Genomic DNA, 17,320 nt, shown 5'->3' on the forward strand with positions numbered 1-17,320 from the left:
AAATCTGAAGCTCCGCTAAACGATAGTTTTACGTCTCAGCTAAGTCATGTATTGTTGCTGTTGGAAAGTAATATTAACATGATTTAGTGCAATCGAGTTATAGGAGGCATGGGACTGGAGGTGGGGAGGCGATTTTTGACCATTGTAGTGTTGTGTGGAAGCATACAGGTACTTCAACAGAAACGTAACAAACATAAATAAAGCGATGACCTAGAAAATAAGCAAATTTTATGATATATTTTAAGAACTACAGATCGCAACATTTTCAAACAATTATACGCTACTGGCCGTTAAAATTGCTACACCAAGAAGAAATGCAGATGATAAACGGGTATTCATTGGACAAATATATTATACTAGAACTGAAATGTGATTACATTTTCACGCAATTTGGGTGCATACATCCTGAGAAATCCGTACCCAGAACAACCACCTCTGGCCGTAATAACTGACTTTATACGCCTGGGCATTGAGTCAAACAGAGCTTGGATGGCGTGTACAGGTACAGCTGCCCATGCAGCTTCAACACGATACCGCAGTTCATCAAGAGTAGTGACTGGCGTATCGTGACGAGCCAGTTGCTCGGCCACCATTGACCAGACGTTTTCATTTGGTGAGAGATCTGGAGAACGTGCTGGCCAGGGCAGCAGTCGAACATTTTCTGTATCCAGAAAGGCCCGTACAGGACCTGCAACATGCGGTCGAGCATTATCCTGCTGAAATGTAGTATTTCGCAGGGATCGGGTCGTAACACATCTGAGATGTAACGTCCACTGTTCAAAGTGCCGTCAATGCGAACAAGAGGTGAAGAGACGTGTAACCAATGGCACCCCATATCATCACGCCGGGTGATACGCCAGCATGGCGATGACGAATACACGATTCCAATGTGCATTCACTGCGATGTCGCCAAACACAGATGCAACCATCATGATGGTGTAAACAGAACCTGGATTCATCCAAAAAAATGACGTTTTGCCATTCGTGCACCCAGGTTCGTCGTTGGCTACACCATCGCAGGCGCTCCTGTCTGTGATGCAGCGTCAAGGGTAAGCGCAGCCATCGTCTCCGAGCTGATAGTCTATGCTGCTGCAAACGTTGTCGAACTGTTAGTGCAGATGGTTGTTGTCTTGCAAACGTCCCCATCTGTTGACTCAGGGATCGAGACGTGGCTGCACGATCCGTTACAGCCACGCGGATAAGATGCCTGTCATCTCGACTGCTCGTTATGCGAAGCCGTTGGGATCCAGCACGGCGTTCCGTATTACCCCCCTGAACCCACCGATTCCATGTTCTGCTGATCTCGACCATCGCGAGCAGCAATTTCGCGATACGATAAACCGCAATCGCGATCGCGATAGGCTACAATCCGACCTTTATCAAAGTCGGAAACGTGATGGTACGCATTTCTCCTCCTTACACGAGGCATCACAACAACGTTTCACCAGGCAACGCCGGCCAACTGCTGTTTGCGTATGAGAAATCGATTGGAAACTTTCCTCATGTCACCACGTTGTAGGTGTCGTCACCGGCGCCAACCTTGTGTGAATGCTCTGAAAAGCTAACCGTTTGCATATCACAGCATCTTCTTCCTGTCGGTTAAATTTCGCGTCTGTAGCACGTCATCTTCGTGGTGTAGCAATTTTAATGGCCAGTAGTGTACGTAAATTAAATATAAATCAGCATTATGAATTTGTGGTATACAATGTATTTTTGAAATTTTAATGTACAGGACATTTGTCTGTCCCAATAAAAATTACGGGGACTCCGGGGCCAGAAAAGGGTGCTGTCCCGTCTTTTAACGGACGTATGGTAGGCTTCTGTAAAGATTTGCAGCAGGTTATTGCTGGAGAACTTGTCGAACTGTAGCATATTTATAATGCCGACGAAACTGGGTTGTTTTGGATTTGTCCACCAACAAAGACTATAGCTTCCGAGGCAGACTGTACCTGTGTATGGTTATAAATTAAAGGAAAGGATAGCTCTTTTGTGATGTGTTAATAGTATGGGATCACATCAAGCTGAGCTTGTTTTAATAGGTAAAGCTGAAAAACCGTGCTGTTTCAAAGGGAAAAAAGGCAGAATTTACCAATTTACCTGCCCATTATTTTCCACAGGAAGGGGCCTGGATAGTCCGCACAATACTTCAAACATGGTTCCATAATTGTTTTGTGCCACAGGTGCGAGAACCTTTAATGTTGAACGATCTGTATTGATGTTCGACAGTGTTCTATCGCATCTGAACGAAAATGTTCTAAAATTAGATGACGACATGATATTTGTGAAGTGTTTAGACCCTACTGTGACAGTCTTAATCCAGCGAATGGATGAGAGTGTCATAGTTGCCGTGAAAAAAGTTTGTAGAGGAAGTCTGCTACAAAAACCTATTGAGAGGGCAGCAATCTTCAGATATTTTGGAAGCCATTAACTGTGCTCGACACAGTTTACAAAGAGTCGAAGGCGTGGTGTAAAGTATCGACCATAGCCAAGTCATATAAAAATACTAATCCTAAAATTGGTGAAATCATTAATTCCAAAGATGAAGAAGACTGCGTTTTAGCAACGGTAGCTGCTGTTTTGAAAATTACTCCAGGGTGTGAAACTGTCAACATAGAAAATATTTCTGAATGGTTTGATGTCGACTGCACAGAGCCCAGTGATGAGATGTTGAATGACAGCGCTGTTCTTCAACGAGTACAAAGGAAATCCGAGAAGGTGGCGAAGACAGCAACATTCTTCTAATTCCATGAAGAGTAAACAGTCATGCATCAGCACTTCAGTGAGCCGAAGAGTCGCTGGCCTACCTGGAACAGCCAGAAGATACACCCCTTTCTGATAAGTTGATGATGTGTAAAATCCCCAGTGCGATATATAAAAGACACGATACCTCACTGAGACAGAAATCAATTTAAGACTATTTTGTTTCAAAGTAGTGTAATGTAATGTGAAATTGGATAGTACTGTATTTTTTGGAAGTACTGTATTTTGACTCATGCTAAAACGATTAAGGTAGAATTTGTTGTAAACATTAGTTGAGTAATTTTTATTATAGCACTGTAATAAATTTTATTAATGAACAAAACTAATACATTACTGATACCTTAATTGTGGCTTACCTGTAGTATTCGATTATCCGCAGTTTTCAAGTCCCCCAATTACTGCGGATAATCGAGAGCTTACTCCATCACCTCAATCTGTTATACCATGGACATAAGGTTTTAATTGACACTTGAGAAAATAAATTGCCATTGGTGAGTCATTGCTTGTTGGAAATACATGTCTGCAGTCCTGTCAGACTCTGAAATCCCTGCTCTGCAGTGCTGTAGCAGCTGGTAGTGGAGGCAAAAGAAAAATGGCGCAATCCATTGATAAAGTAGAGTATCCTGCGGTGATTCAATTTCATCTACATCACATGGATAACCTGCAAATCACACTTACATGGTGACAATTATTGTATAAAGTCGTCATAACTTCTGAACAGTTTGCATTAGGTTTGTTGTTGTTTCTGCAACAATGTTCTGACCTGTTTTGTGTACCTAGGGGTATCAGCTCCATTGTTTGTTGATTTATTTTGTGTAAATCTCTCATTTGCTGTCGATACTATTTCTTTGAATTTGAGCCACATCTGGTCTACACTGATATTGTCATTTTTTTCCCAGGCCGCCATCTTGGATTATGTCACAAGAGGACAGGGGGGGGGGTGTGTGTTGTGAACTAGGTTAGTTGGCTTCCAGACCTCAAAATGAGCATACAGGATGGAGCTACTGTCTAGAGCTCGATCAATAGCAACTCAAATTATTTAAATAAACAATATATCAGACTGCATACAAAATAAAGACTTACATCCATTCTGTCTGGCAGCCCAGCACAGACTGAGTCATTTTCCTATCAATTTCCAGATGAAGGACAGGAGAAGAGGAAGGGAGAGGGAGGGGGGAGTGTTTGGGGGTAGGTGGAGCTAGGTTAGTGGAGGTAGCCCAACTGAATTATTTTACCCCCAAAATTTGAATTTCCTGCTATGATGTCTGTGTGATATTGCCACACCCATGGTCACCACCTTGGATCCGCCACCTTGAATAAATTTGGCAACAATGTAGAGTGGGGTGATAGCGCCATTGCCCTACTACTGTGATTATGTAGACTTTCGTGGCATATTAACAGATCAAAGAATTTTTAAGATGTTGCAGCCCTGTCAGCAACTGCGATAAATTAATATGTCAAAAATCCGCCTTAGTTGCGAAATGTTACTGGTCTCTACCCAGGTTTCAGCTAGAGTAATCTAGCCCTCTTCAGAAGCATAAAATAAACTAATACATGCCAGAATAAGGCAGGGTCAAACATGAAAAGCTACAGTACCGTGGTACCATGTCAAGCTACGTTACTTAGCTGAGGAACAGCCCCGGCCCCACTTCGTGGAAAGCGGTCGGTTAGTTGCGGACGTTACGTTGGAACTAACCGACCGCTTTCCACGAAGTGGGGCCGGGGCTGTTCCTCAGCTAAGTAACGTAGCTTGACATGGTACCACGGTACTGTAGCTTTTCATGTTTGACCCTGCCTTATTCTGGCATGTATTAGTTTATTTTATGCTTCTGAAGAGGGCTAGATTACTCTAGCTGAAACCTGGGTAGAGACCAGTAACATTTCGCAACTAAGGCGGATTTTTGACATATTTATTAACAGATCGAATTCTTATCCGGTCTTCAGGAGGATCAATGTGTTATCTGCCCATAATATTTCTGCGGTCCTCACGTGGGTACATGTGAACGCCATGTTCTATGGATTTTATTCAGCGTTAAAAGTCGCTTCATTTTGGTCCCTATGATTTACTTGTGAGTTTCACTGTGGTGTCTCTTTTTACTCAGGTCCCTCTTGAAGAGTCATTGATTTTAATTAATGAAAAACTAGATATGGAAATGATGAAGCTCTGCTGTGACATACTGACGTCCACCTATTTTTTATTCAACAAATATTTTGAATAGACTGACGGTGTGGTTATGGGGAATCCCTATAGTCGCTAATCTTTTTGTGGAGGGCTTTGACGATAAGGCCATGAAGAAAGCGTTTTTAAAGCGTACTTGTTTTTCGAGGTATGTTGGCGATATGTTTCTTGTTTGGCCTATAAGAAACCAACACATACTGACAGGTATTTACATGTCACCAGCTGTCATCTATCGTCCCAGTGTACAGGAGTCCAATGGACCTTGGTCAAAAGAGCTTATGCTATCTCGGATGATGCGAATTTACCACAAGGGCTGCAACAACTGAAGGACGTGTTTAATCGTAACGGCTGTACGGAGTGACAGATTCGACGTGCTTTTGAGTTTGGACCTCTTCCTAAACCAGCTGAAGACACCTTTAGTTCTGTGGCTTTCCTTCCATATGCCGGGAATGTGCTAGCAAGGTAAGTAGGGTTTTGAAGTGTGATGTCACCGCCAGACACCACACTTGCTAGGTGGTAGCTTAAATCGGCCGCGGTCCATTTAGTACATGTCGCACCCGCGTGTCGCCACTGTGTGATCGCAGACCGAGCGCCACCACAAGGCAGGTCTCGAGATACGGACTAGCACTCGCCCCAGTTGTACGACGACTTTGCTAGCGACTACACTGACGAAGCCTTTCTCTCATTTGCCGAGAGACAGTTAGAATAGCCTCCAGCTAAGTCCATGGCTACGACCTAGCAAGGCGCCATTACCCTTACATAGTTTGATAGTTATCGTATGGAATGTCTCATCAAGAACGTTGTAAACCAAAGGACTATATAAAAGTTAAGTATTCCCAAAGCAACGTACTTTTCTTGCTACCATTCACTACTTATCCTGTTCCAGAATTCACGCCCGTCTGCGTTAGATAGCGTGCATTTCGGCCTCCTCTATCTACAAGGTGTTGGCACATTTGCCAACACATCATGAAGAAACATGAAATTAGATGTGTATTCCGTCCGCCGGCGAAGATTAGAGCACTTCTTGGCTCGTTAAGGACGATTTAGGTTTGAGGAAGCCTGGCGTTTACAAAATGCCATGTGAGTGCGGTAAAACTACCAATGACACATGTGTTCAACATCATTGCCATACGCATTATTACAACCTGACAAATCTGCGGTGGCTGAGCACTCTCTTATAGTGGGACTTAGGATGCTAGAAGCGGCTTAGCTTTCCTCACCAGATAGTGGCGGCCAGGTGGACCGCGGAAATATTGTGTGCAGATGACAGTTTGATCCGGTTGAACACCAGACAAGAATTTGATCTACTGCAGACACTGAAGGAAACGCAAGAAGTATGTCTAAGAAATTAGGTTAATACGCAGAGATTCAAAAACTAAACTACCAAAGCACACAGGTGAGACTAAATAATTCACTCCTGGTTAGGAACTTATAGTATGTTTCAAAATCGGTTTACTTTCCGACACAAACGAAAACACGAGAGCCGGACTCTGGTGGCCGAGCGGTTCTAGGCGCTTCAGTCTGGAACCGCGCGACCGCTACGGTCGCAGGTCCGAATCCTGCCTCGGTCATGGATGTGTGTGATGTCCTTAGGTTAGTTAGGTTTAAGTAGTTCTAAGTTCTAGGGGACTGATGACCTGAGATATTAAGTCCCATAGTGCTCAGAGCCATTTGAACCAGCCAAAATCCCGGCGGGGTCAGGGATTTTCTCTGCCTCGTGATGACTGGGTGTTGTGTGATGTCCTTAGGTTAGTTAGGTTTAAGTAGTTCTAGGTTCTAGGGGACTGATGACCATAGCTGTTAAGTCCCATAGTGCTCAGAGCCATTTGAACCATTTGAACCAGCCAAAACACGAGAACTGTGTCTATTAAATATTAAATTTACACACAGAAATTCAAAAACTAGCCTTCCAAAGCACACAGATGAAGCTATGCGATTCACTCCGGTTAGGAACTCGTAAAAACTCACAAAATCGGTTACTTCCCTGTTGCTGCTGCTCTCTCGACCGTCTGCTGCTGCTTGAGCATTCGAAGGGGAACAGCTCTGCAAGAACCGTGCAGGGTAGGTGGAAGTGTACAACAACAATACACGCCACCAGTGGTTAGGTGACGCAGACGCATCCAGTGTGGTCAAAGAAGTCTGAATGACAAAGGGCGCAGGGGCAGACCTACGCTGGGTGGTGTACGGGAAAGTGCGACAGAGGCGTACCATAATAGAGCCGACAGTGGAAAAAGTGATAAACTGCCGTGGATCAGTTTTAACAACGTTCATGGCAGTTTGAACGTGACAAAAGTCACAGCCCGCAGGTTTCCGCGACATCCATTCAAAAACACTGTCGAACCGAAGCACAATCCGAAATGTTGCAGCTGTGTCAGGACAGTCCAGATGACCTCTTCAGCAGCCTGAACGTCATGGACAGGTGCCGGGTTTATCATCATCATCTCGACAAAAAGGAGGAAAGAAAGCTGTAGAAACCCGTGGTTTCATCACCTTTGGAGAAAGCGGACGCTATAGTGCTACAATGATGAAAAATGATGTTACGACGATGTCAAACCTTATTTTCATGATATAAAGAAGAATTGACGATATTGAAAATGTAATTATAATTTCAGTATCTTAATTTTTGTGTTCAGTGAATCAAAGACTTTCTAGTGCACGGAATAAACTAGCATTGTTTGTACTACGAAACTATATATGATTGTTAACTGAGAACTGATTCTATGTAAGACATTTTGTGTGGGCGGATTTTGTTCTCGTACTGGTCGGTAGAGAAAGAAATGTTTCTTAATCGATGTATGTAATGTGAATGTATAAAAGCTATAAAAAGGAGAGAGAGAGAGATAATCCTTGCGGACAATCACCATATTGTATAAGAAAAGGTAAATACAAGGTATTCAAAACAAATATCTCTAAAGTGTATCGTCTTGTGATTTCTAAAGACTGAAAATTGCAGTGTTTAATCTAAACCTATCCCGAATAACAGCGAAGAACATTTACGTCATCATATATTTTCTTCGTTTGACCACGGTTGTGATTCGCATGTTAGTTTTTGTTACGTGACGTATTAGGAATATTTTCATTATACGCGCAAAAGTGTACGTGCATCTTTCGGAAACGATAACTCTTAATCAGTACAATTACGCGAATACCGTGTAAATCGCAACCGTGGTCACAAAAGTGTTTCCTGGACATGATTTTTATAAATGTGTAGACTTGAAAGCGAACATCATTGCACCATCGCTGGTTCGCAACAATTGAAAGAAAACAAAACAGGGACTGAAAAACTTTAAATTTTAACGCCGTTTGCGTTACGAAATCTGAACGACGTAAGTTAATTAATTAAATATTAACAGGAAGAGAATTATTAAATTTTAAAGAATAAATAATAGCAAGAATTTAAGACATTTTAGCATCATTACGTTCCATTGCATTAGTACTTGAGTATCAGATACCATCACAGCTATTTAAAAGACAGTGCGTAAATAAAATTACCACCTTTTATAATTATTATTCCAGCAATTCAAGGCCCAACCATTATGGGGCAAGGTAATGTTGAGTGTTTTTAGGAACAGCCATCGCACATGCTAACTCTATGCGGTATCCGGCCCCCAGTGACTTCTTCCCATTTTCCCAGATGCGTGGCAGGCATTTTTCAGATTGACGACGAGGTGATTTTCGAGGCAGGAAAAATGTGTCGCATTGAAGAGTCAATGTGTAGCGAAGGGCTAAAACCACCACCAAGCTTTGTGGCCTCAGCTTGACTTTTTTCTAGGTGATAAGTAAACTTCGGTAATTCTTCCTCATAGTCGTGGAATATCGTGTTGTCATAACATTCTTTGTTTCTGTCGGTACTTCGCCAACGGAATGTCTTTCGCAGTTAGTGAAGAGTTATAACGAATCTGCTTCATTTGGAATGGGCGGCTGAAATGTGGACGTATTTCTCTCGAAGGTGATCCACGTGAAGGACTCCTCAAAACTGCCACTACAAATCAGATCATCCAGGAATGGCAACGGACGATCAGTAATTGAAATTGTATGAAATAGTTTGTAGATGATTCATATATAGTTTGCGTGAAAAATTGACTTAAAGAAATCTTTGATCAACGTACGTTGAATGCTGACAAAAATCAAACCAAAAAAATTCTCAGCAAAGACCTGACTACTTTTAAAAACGGTCCAACTGATTTCGTGAACCGATTTATTACTGTATATGAGACAAGTGTCAGCCAGTTCACGCAAGACGCTGAACAACAGATGTCCTTCACTACGACAGGCAATGTCGATTTTATCCGCCGGGAAGGTCAATGCAGTGTTTCCTGCTATGCAAAAGAGATTATTATTATCGACTGCAAGTTCTATGCAAGTCTCCCGTATGGACTGGATTAAAATGAAGAAAAAAGAGGTGTGGCTGTCTTTCCTTAGGACAACGGACATGCCTACAAAGGAGGCTTGACAATAACAAAACTGAAGGCATTTGAAGTAAGAACTGCTGTTCATCAGTTATGCGTCCAGAGCTTCCCACCTTTGCCTGCTTGTAAAGAAACTTGTCTCAGAGAAATTTTTTCAGACCCTTGTTCTTGTGTACAGTTTCACTTCTGTTGCCTTCGCTGTAGGAAGTGTTATCAGTATCAAAAATTTACTGAGGTTACTAGTTAGCAATTGGTTGAGAAATAGGTTGTCAATAAATCTCATGCTACGCACACACACACACAGTCGTGTGCGCTGGCACGCACGCACGTATCATATTCCGTAGATCCTATTTTGATGAGAAACCGTCAGGGATGCACAACAAACTAACATTAATACTTACTGTTTTAATCATTGATTACTAGCAAGAAGCGGCTTGTGTTTATGCATTTAGATAGATTCGTCATTAAATTTCTACATAATTCAGTTATTTGTAATCATATGAGTGCCCATTTATACTCTTCAGCATAAAGCACATAGCTATGGATAAAAGTTTTCGAAACATTCAAAACATTAGGTATATATCATAAGCCATGTCAGGACTGAAAGTGTTTGAATGTCATGCAAGATAGGGACATTCAGCTATACAGGACATATTTTTTCTAACGGCAACAGCCATTCTAAAGCGTTCAGTCGATTGTAAAGAGTATACAATGAACAATTTTTCACAGAAATATTGGGGCAACCTATGTTCTGTGCCACTTTCCATTGCAGCCAGATGTATCAAAGATGGAGGCGATGACGTCATCCAAGATGGCGGCATGTAGACTTAGCAACAGCACATGACATCATCCAAGATGACGGCCGTGACATCAAGATGGCGGCTTTTGGCGGAAAGTGTGAATTTTGACAGGAAAATAGAACAATTGGGCTACCTCCAATAAACTAACCTAAGTCATCTGACCTCCAGCTCGTCCTATGAACTGGCACCAAGTTTGAATTTTGGTTGTGAAATAGGTCAATTTAGGTATCTCCACTAACCTAAGAAAATAGTGGGAAAGAAAGGTCACCTACACTAATCTAAGTCACCCGACCGCCACCTCCTCCTATTTATTGACAGGCATAGGGACTTGACCTGTGCTGGATATAAGCCTTTGTTATTTTGCACACACTATTTTATTTAAACAATTAGAGGCACTACCACCATCCAGTGTGGTCGCCAAGTGGTCCGGATTCCAACTCACCTAGTACACAGTACCACCACCAGAGGGTGCTGTCATCCCTCCTGTGACGTAATCCAAGATTGTGGGGGGAAATGGCGGGAAATAGCGTGGTCACCACGACGGCTGAGTCAAGTACACAGTACCACCGCCAGAGAGTGCTGTTGTCACTTCTGTGACATAATCCACGATGGTGGGAGGAAATAGCGGGAAAAGGACTCTGCCTTTGCTGGACATAAGTACTTTACAGGCAGTGTCTCCACCACAAGATCTAAAGTCCAACTGACTTAGTACACAGTACTGCCACCAGAGGGCACTGTCATCAATTCTGTGACATAATCCAAGATGGTGGTCTAGAGGGGAAAATGGCGCGAAAATGACTCAGCCTGTGCTGGGCTGCTGTAAAGAGTAAGGAAGAAGTGTACTTTATTTATTTTGAAACAGTTTATTTAGGGATGTAGTATATTTATCACACTGATTCAGGAACAGATGGTCTCTAATGCTTGGGCTTACGCCACACAGCCTACAGACCTGGAAACTACTCATAAATAACGCTCTTTAGACATGCAAACGACTCCTAAATTACTGAAATAATTTCAGTACAGACATGCAATCTCCTCCTAAACAATGCAGTAAACAGATGTGCAGACACAAAATCAACTCATAAACTGTCCAAATAGTGCATAGCACAGGCTACAGACCTGCTCATGCAACAGACACGCAATTAACATGCACAAGCACAGTCCGCCACAACCTGCCCAGTAGACCGCACACGAGGCTACCAGCAACCCCGCAAAGTGACGTGGCTATCAGCTGTCAACCCACGTCCAGGTGCCCGATCGGGTCCTGCAAGAATGAGGTGGCGACATACCTTCCATACTTGGTACCGGAGAAATTCCTTTCGAAATACATGTTCACCTATGCATCGTTGCTGACGTGATCAGGTAAGAGCGAAGACGTATTTGCAGAACACGCCAACACAGCCACAAATCACCGCCGGACACTAGCCATCGTGACCCATTGCTCTCACACTGCTGCGGCCTACAGCGGCCGGGTGAAAGTTGTTTCTATTGTCGTGTATATGGTTAGAGTTCTCCGAGTGTTATAATAACGTCACAGAACTGCAATGTGCGCTCACGCTGGTCCCATATGCGAGACACCTCTGGGCAGCAGGTGTGTTTTACCATTGCTGATGCAATACCTGGGGATACTGACGTCATCAAATAGCACACGGCGCATTGTTCCTAGTGCGACATGAGAGACGCATCTAACCATGCTTAACTGCCCAGCGTGACTGATGCAATGCTGTGAAGTGCACGCACTTAGCTACAAACCATAGTAAGCACATCTGACGAGGTTCTCAATCTTATACTGATGTCACATGACTATGTAAAAAATAAGAACCGAGTCGACTTCTCGGAAATTGTATAGTGTCCCAGAAGTATTTAACACTCGCTTTCTTGATGCCTCAGCTTGTATGAACAGAAATTCTTGCCCTAGTAGAACCTGTTTAGCCGGCCGCGGTGGTCTCGCGGTTGTAGGCGCGCAGTCCGGAACCGTGCGACTGCTACGGTCGCAGGTTCGAATCGTGCCTCGGGCATGGATGTGTGTGATGTCCTTAGGTTAGTTAGGTTTAAGTAGTTCTAAGTTCTAGGGGACTGATGACCACAGCAGTTGAGTCCCATAGTGCTCAGAGCCATTTGAACCATTTGAGAACCTGTTTACGAAAATACCACAGAATAATGTCGAATGCAGTCTTCCTCGCAGCCTTAACGTGGCACCCCGTCCATCATGCTTTCCTGCTTTCAACACACACAAATGTTCTCACCGCTATGTAGAGACTCCTATATCCGAGCAGAAAAGATGTGTATGAATCGAGCATTATGATTAGCCCTTATCGAATTTACCCTATGAATTACTGATGCCGCAGGTGTGGAAGCACCATCCACCTTTCTTTTTCTTTCTGCAGACCAGACTTTCAGCAGTTATTTTACACAGATAGGCATATTGCATCGAAAATTAAACCCTGCAAAGTGCCCCTACATGTCATCAAATACGGAAAGACTCTTACTCAATTTCACTGCTCTCCCACTGAGGACAGGAGCTTGAATATTAGAGTGTGAAACCGTACTCAAACCCAGCAATATATCACCACGTAGTGTATCGATGTAGTAAATATACAAAATCGCTCCTTTTACATCATTCGTACATATACTGTGAAGACAGACAGCACCGTATATACTCCTCCCAGCACTAGGTGTCCCCCCTGCGAGGTCTGCGGTCATCCACCCCCGCTGCGTGGCCAGAACGCCGTCAGTGGATCGAAATCACTCTCAGAACTCTTCTACAAATTCGGGCTACTTCCCCTCGACACAAACACGTTACTGTTTCCGGTCTGGACCTGCTTGCTTGGTTGCTTTTTTCTACACACGTCTCCAGACTATGGGATTACAAGAACACATGTATTTTCGCATAGTCTGCACACAGTAGTAGCCTACCAATCGCTCGCGCAACATAATTCCGAAGATATAGACTGGAAATTATTTCTCTACAAACGCGAAACTTTAGCGCTTATCCCATCTGCGAAGACCTTTATGTGAGAACTCGAAACAAATAGAGGAAAATGATATTTCCACTCGCGAATACCGATGTCGGTGATGTAACAGATTCCAAAATGTTCAAATGTGTGTGAAATCTTATGGGACTTAACTACTAAGGTCATCAGTCCCAAAGCTTACACACTACTTGACCTAAATTATCTTAAGGACAAACACACACACACGCATGCCCGAGGGAGGACTCGAACCTCCGACCGACGAGGGGTGTGGGGGGGGGGGAGGCCTGCGAACGGTGATAAGGCGCTCTAGACTGCGACTGCACGGCAGCAGGCTCTGTAATGGAAGTTTAATATATTTTCTTATTCCATTTTTTATATGACAGCATTCCTTTTACTGTGCTATAGCCTCCCAAGGTACATCCCAACGATGTACTCAAGTAAAAATATTCTATTGAAATTTAAAAGCGTTGCAATCGACAAAATCTTGTCATTATTAGATTTAATAGTCCACCTGTTACATTATTGCTCCACTACATACCAACAATCAGTATGCGAAATAAAACTAAGTAGAAGTGTTATCAAAATCCGGCTACAAATTAGAAACACTCTGAAACAGAAGCTCTTGAAAACTGACACAAATTTCCATTTTTAAGACACGTGAAACAGTTAAGACATTAAAGAAGTTCAGTTTTTGCGAATATCACACGTTCTGCGGTAGAAGACTTTCTTGCATTTTGAGGTGGAAATACTGTACAACCGACGAAGTGTGACCTAACTGTCCAGATGTTATATAACTAGTGTTCAAAATATGTAACGTTTTGCTGACCGTAACATTCTGTTCGTCAGGAATTAACAATACATTCCAAATAGTTTTAATATGTTATACAGCACTTAAGCGAATTAAAAATATTTGCAAACTGAAAGGTCCCTATTAGTCGGAGCTTTCATTTCCTCACAGTATACTTCACCTTTTCTCTGAATTGTAATATTTATTTTACTACTATCTTTGAGATCTTGCGCTAACCAGTTTCAGTACGTATCGATACAAGCTTTTTCATAAACTTTTTCACAAGCCACTGCATCATATTACGTCTGGCGAGTTGGTTTGCTCTCAGCCAAAAGCATTTGTTCGAGTTTTTCAAGCCATGTGGTTTCCTTGTTCGAAGAAGGATATCCATTGCAGTAGTATGTGAATGCCGGTGCTTGTTGTGAGCTGGACGGCTACTTTATAGGTTGCATGACATTATGAAGGAGTCACGTTTGTCTGATGGAGAGCCATGTTTTTGGACAGACATTAGTGCGTTCAATATCTATGGTACGTTCATGCAACTGGAGTGTAGTTTTACGTGTGTGGTTAGTTGGCTTTCTGTACTTGTATATCACTGAGCGAGGTGGAGTAGTGGTTTGCACGCTAGACGCGTTCGGGAGGACGACGGTTCAAATCCGCGTCCGGTCATCCTGATTTAGGTTCTACGTGATTTCCTTAAATTGCTCCAGGAAGGTCTTGTGATGAGTTCTTTAAAAGGGCATAACCGATTTCCTTCCCCACCCTTGTAACAATTCGAGCTTGAGCTCCGTCTCTAGTGACACCGACATCGAAGGGACGTTAAACCCTACTCTTCCTTCCTTCCTTGTTTACAAATATCCCTCCGTGCCCAAGTATTCGATCGCGTGTTTCGCGAAGTGGAGTAAATGCGATGAGGTTGCGAAATAATAATTGCTTGGAAGCTGGTTACTGCACCACTTATAATTTTTTTCATTCCGTATTATCTTAAAATCTGTTCGATGTACTGATGATTATGGGTTACATACCCGATGAGGGTGACATGGTTTGTAAAGAGAAGTTTGGGTTAGATTATCCCTACTAGGTTGTACACTGCGCCAATTCTCATTAAAGGTCAATAAATTAATGACTGAAATCACATGTGGTGAGCTTAGAGTACAGAAACCCATTATCCTGTATACTTGCTTCATTTATTTGCCACCCTAATGAGCTACCATCTTGTAATGTTGTCGAAGTCATATATACTATTAACAGTCATTTTAATAAGTAGCCACTCAGCTCTGGAGTAGGCAGTGAGAACTACAAACAATAATCGGTAGAATCTATAAGCATGCTAGTCAGCTTTCTGGGACAGAGTAAGATAAGGCCACGAAGGACGTGCTGGTAGACACTGATATGACACTCGTTGTTGCTCTGCTTCGCTGAACTGCTACGATAACAATTCCGATATGAGCTAAGTAATTTATTGAATGATATTTCAGCTAGTTACCGATTTTTGAATTCGCAGTTTATATTTACACATCCCGGGAAACTGCACCATTGCACAACTGGAAGCTACAAGCGGAGAAGTAACAGGTATTCATAGAAATCTGCTGCCTTCACGGAACGATTCATTCTTATAATACATGCGATATCCAGGCCAATTCCATGCGTTGCGCTGAATTTATGTAGGCGTGATTTCTGTGACTACGTTCCATGTAGATGCGAGTGAGGTCGCATTATTTTGTTCTCTTCGGCATTACGTATTTTGCCTTCACAAAGACTCAATAACTCTCAATACAGCACGAAAAGGAGAGTGGTATAAGAATTTAGAGTAAACTTCCATTGAATATAAAAAAGGAAATTGACAAATCTCACGTATTCAAGAAGAAACTGAGACAATTCCTCATAAACCGTACAGTTTATAATTTAATTGAATTTCTAGAGTTATAAGCTTTGTAAAAGATGTATTATATTATAAATTATATGGTAATACTGTACGCCAGCGTATGTAATACTGTATATGTTGTATAGCATCGACAGTATTATAGTTTTTCTTGAAACTTGGAGCGCAATATTGTATACCTTGTATTGAATACCTCGTACGTAAAAAAAAAAAAGAAAGAAAGAAAAAGACGCAATACGAAGGAATTATCCGAATGAAACGGAAGTTGGTAGACATGATGTGCGTATATATACAAACAAATGGGTACAATTCAGAAAAAATGGACCATTTATTCAAGAGAAAGAGCTGAACAAAGTGACCCTTATGAATGCAGTTATTCGGCTCGGTACTGACTGATGGAGCTGATGTATGTTCTCCTGAGGGATATAGTGTCAAATTCTGTCCAGTTGGTGCTTTAGATCGTGAAAATCCAGAAATGGTTGGAGGACCCTGTCCATAATGCTCCAAATGTTCTCGCCTGAGGAGTGATCTGCCGACCTTGCTGCCCAAGCTAGGGCTTGGCAGGCGTGAAGACAAGCAGTAGAAACTCTCTCCGTATGTGGGCGGGTATTGTTTTGCTGAGATGTAAGCACTGTGTGGCTTGTGGTGTCACCGCCAGACACCACACTTGCTAGGTGGTAGTTTTAAATCGGCCGCGGTCCATTAGTACATGTCGGACCCGCGTGTCGCCACTGTCAGGGATCGCAGACCGAGCGCCACCACAAGGCAGGTCTCGAGATACGGACTAGCACTCGCCCCCGTTGTACGGACGACGTAGCTAGCGATGCACACTGACGAAGCCTCGCTCATTTGCAGAGCAGATAGTTAGAATAGCCTTCAGCTAAGTCAATGGCTACGACCTAGCAAGGCGCCATTAGTAACATTGCATGTATCTAAAGAGTCTCACTTGTATCGCCACAATCTCCAGATGTACCAAAAGGATGGATTAAAGTTAAGTATTCCAGAAGCTACGTACCTTTCTTTACAGCATTCATTACGTATCCTGTTTCAGACCTCACGCCATCCTGCTTTAGCTTAGCGCGTGCCTTTCGGCTTCCTCTCCTTGTGTCTAGGCTGTCTTGTCTAGACACAACATGGCTCACCATGAAGGGAAATAAAACGGGGCGTAGAATACTGTTGACTTACCGCTGTGGTGTGACGCTGCCGCCCATGACAACCGATGGGGTCCTGCTATGAAAACAAATGGCACCCCAGACCATCGCTGCTGGTTGTCAGTCTGCGTGGCGCGCGACAGTCGGTTTGGCATCCCGCCACTGTCCAGTGCGTTTCCAGACACGACTTCGTTGGTCATCGGGGCTCAGTTCGAAGCGGGACTCATCACTGATGTCAGTTCTACTCCAGTCAATGAGATTCCAGGCAGAATTAGCGAATATTTTGTGAAAATGGAGGTTGCATGATTGGAAAACGTTCCACAAACAAACCACATACTCCACTGTAATTATTGTCGTGTTTCTATCATATTCGCAAA

The sequence above is a fragment of the Schistocerca americana genome, chromosome 2 (assembly GCF_021461395.2).
Source record: "Schistocerca americana isolate TAMUIC-IGC-003095 chromosome 2, iqSchAmer2.1, whole genome shotgun sequence".
Classification (NCBI taxonomy): Eukaryota; Metazoa; Arthropoda; class Insecta; order Orthoptera; family Acrididae; genus Schistocerca; species Schistocerca americana.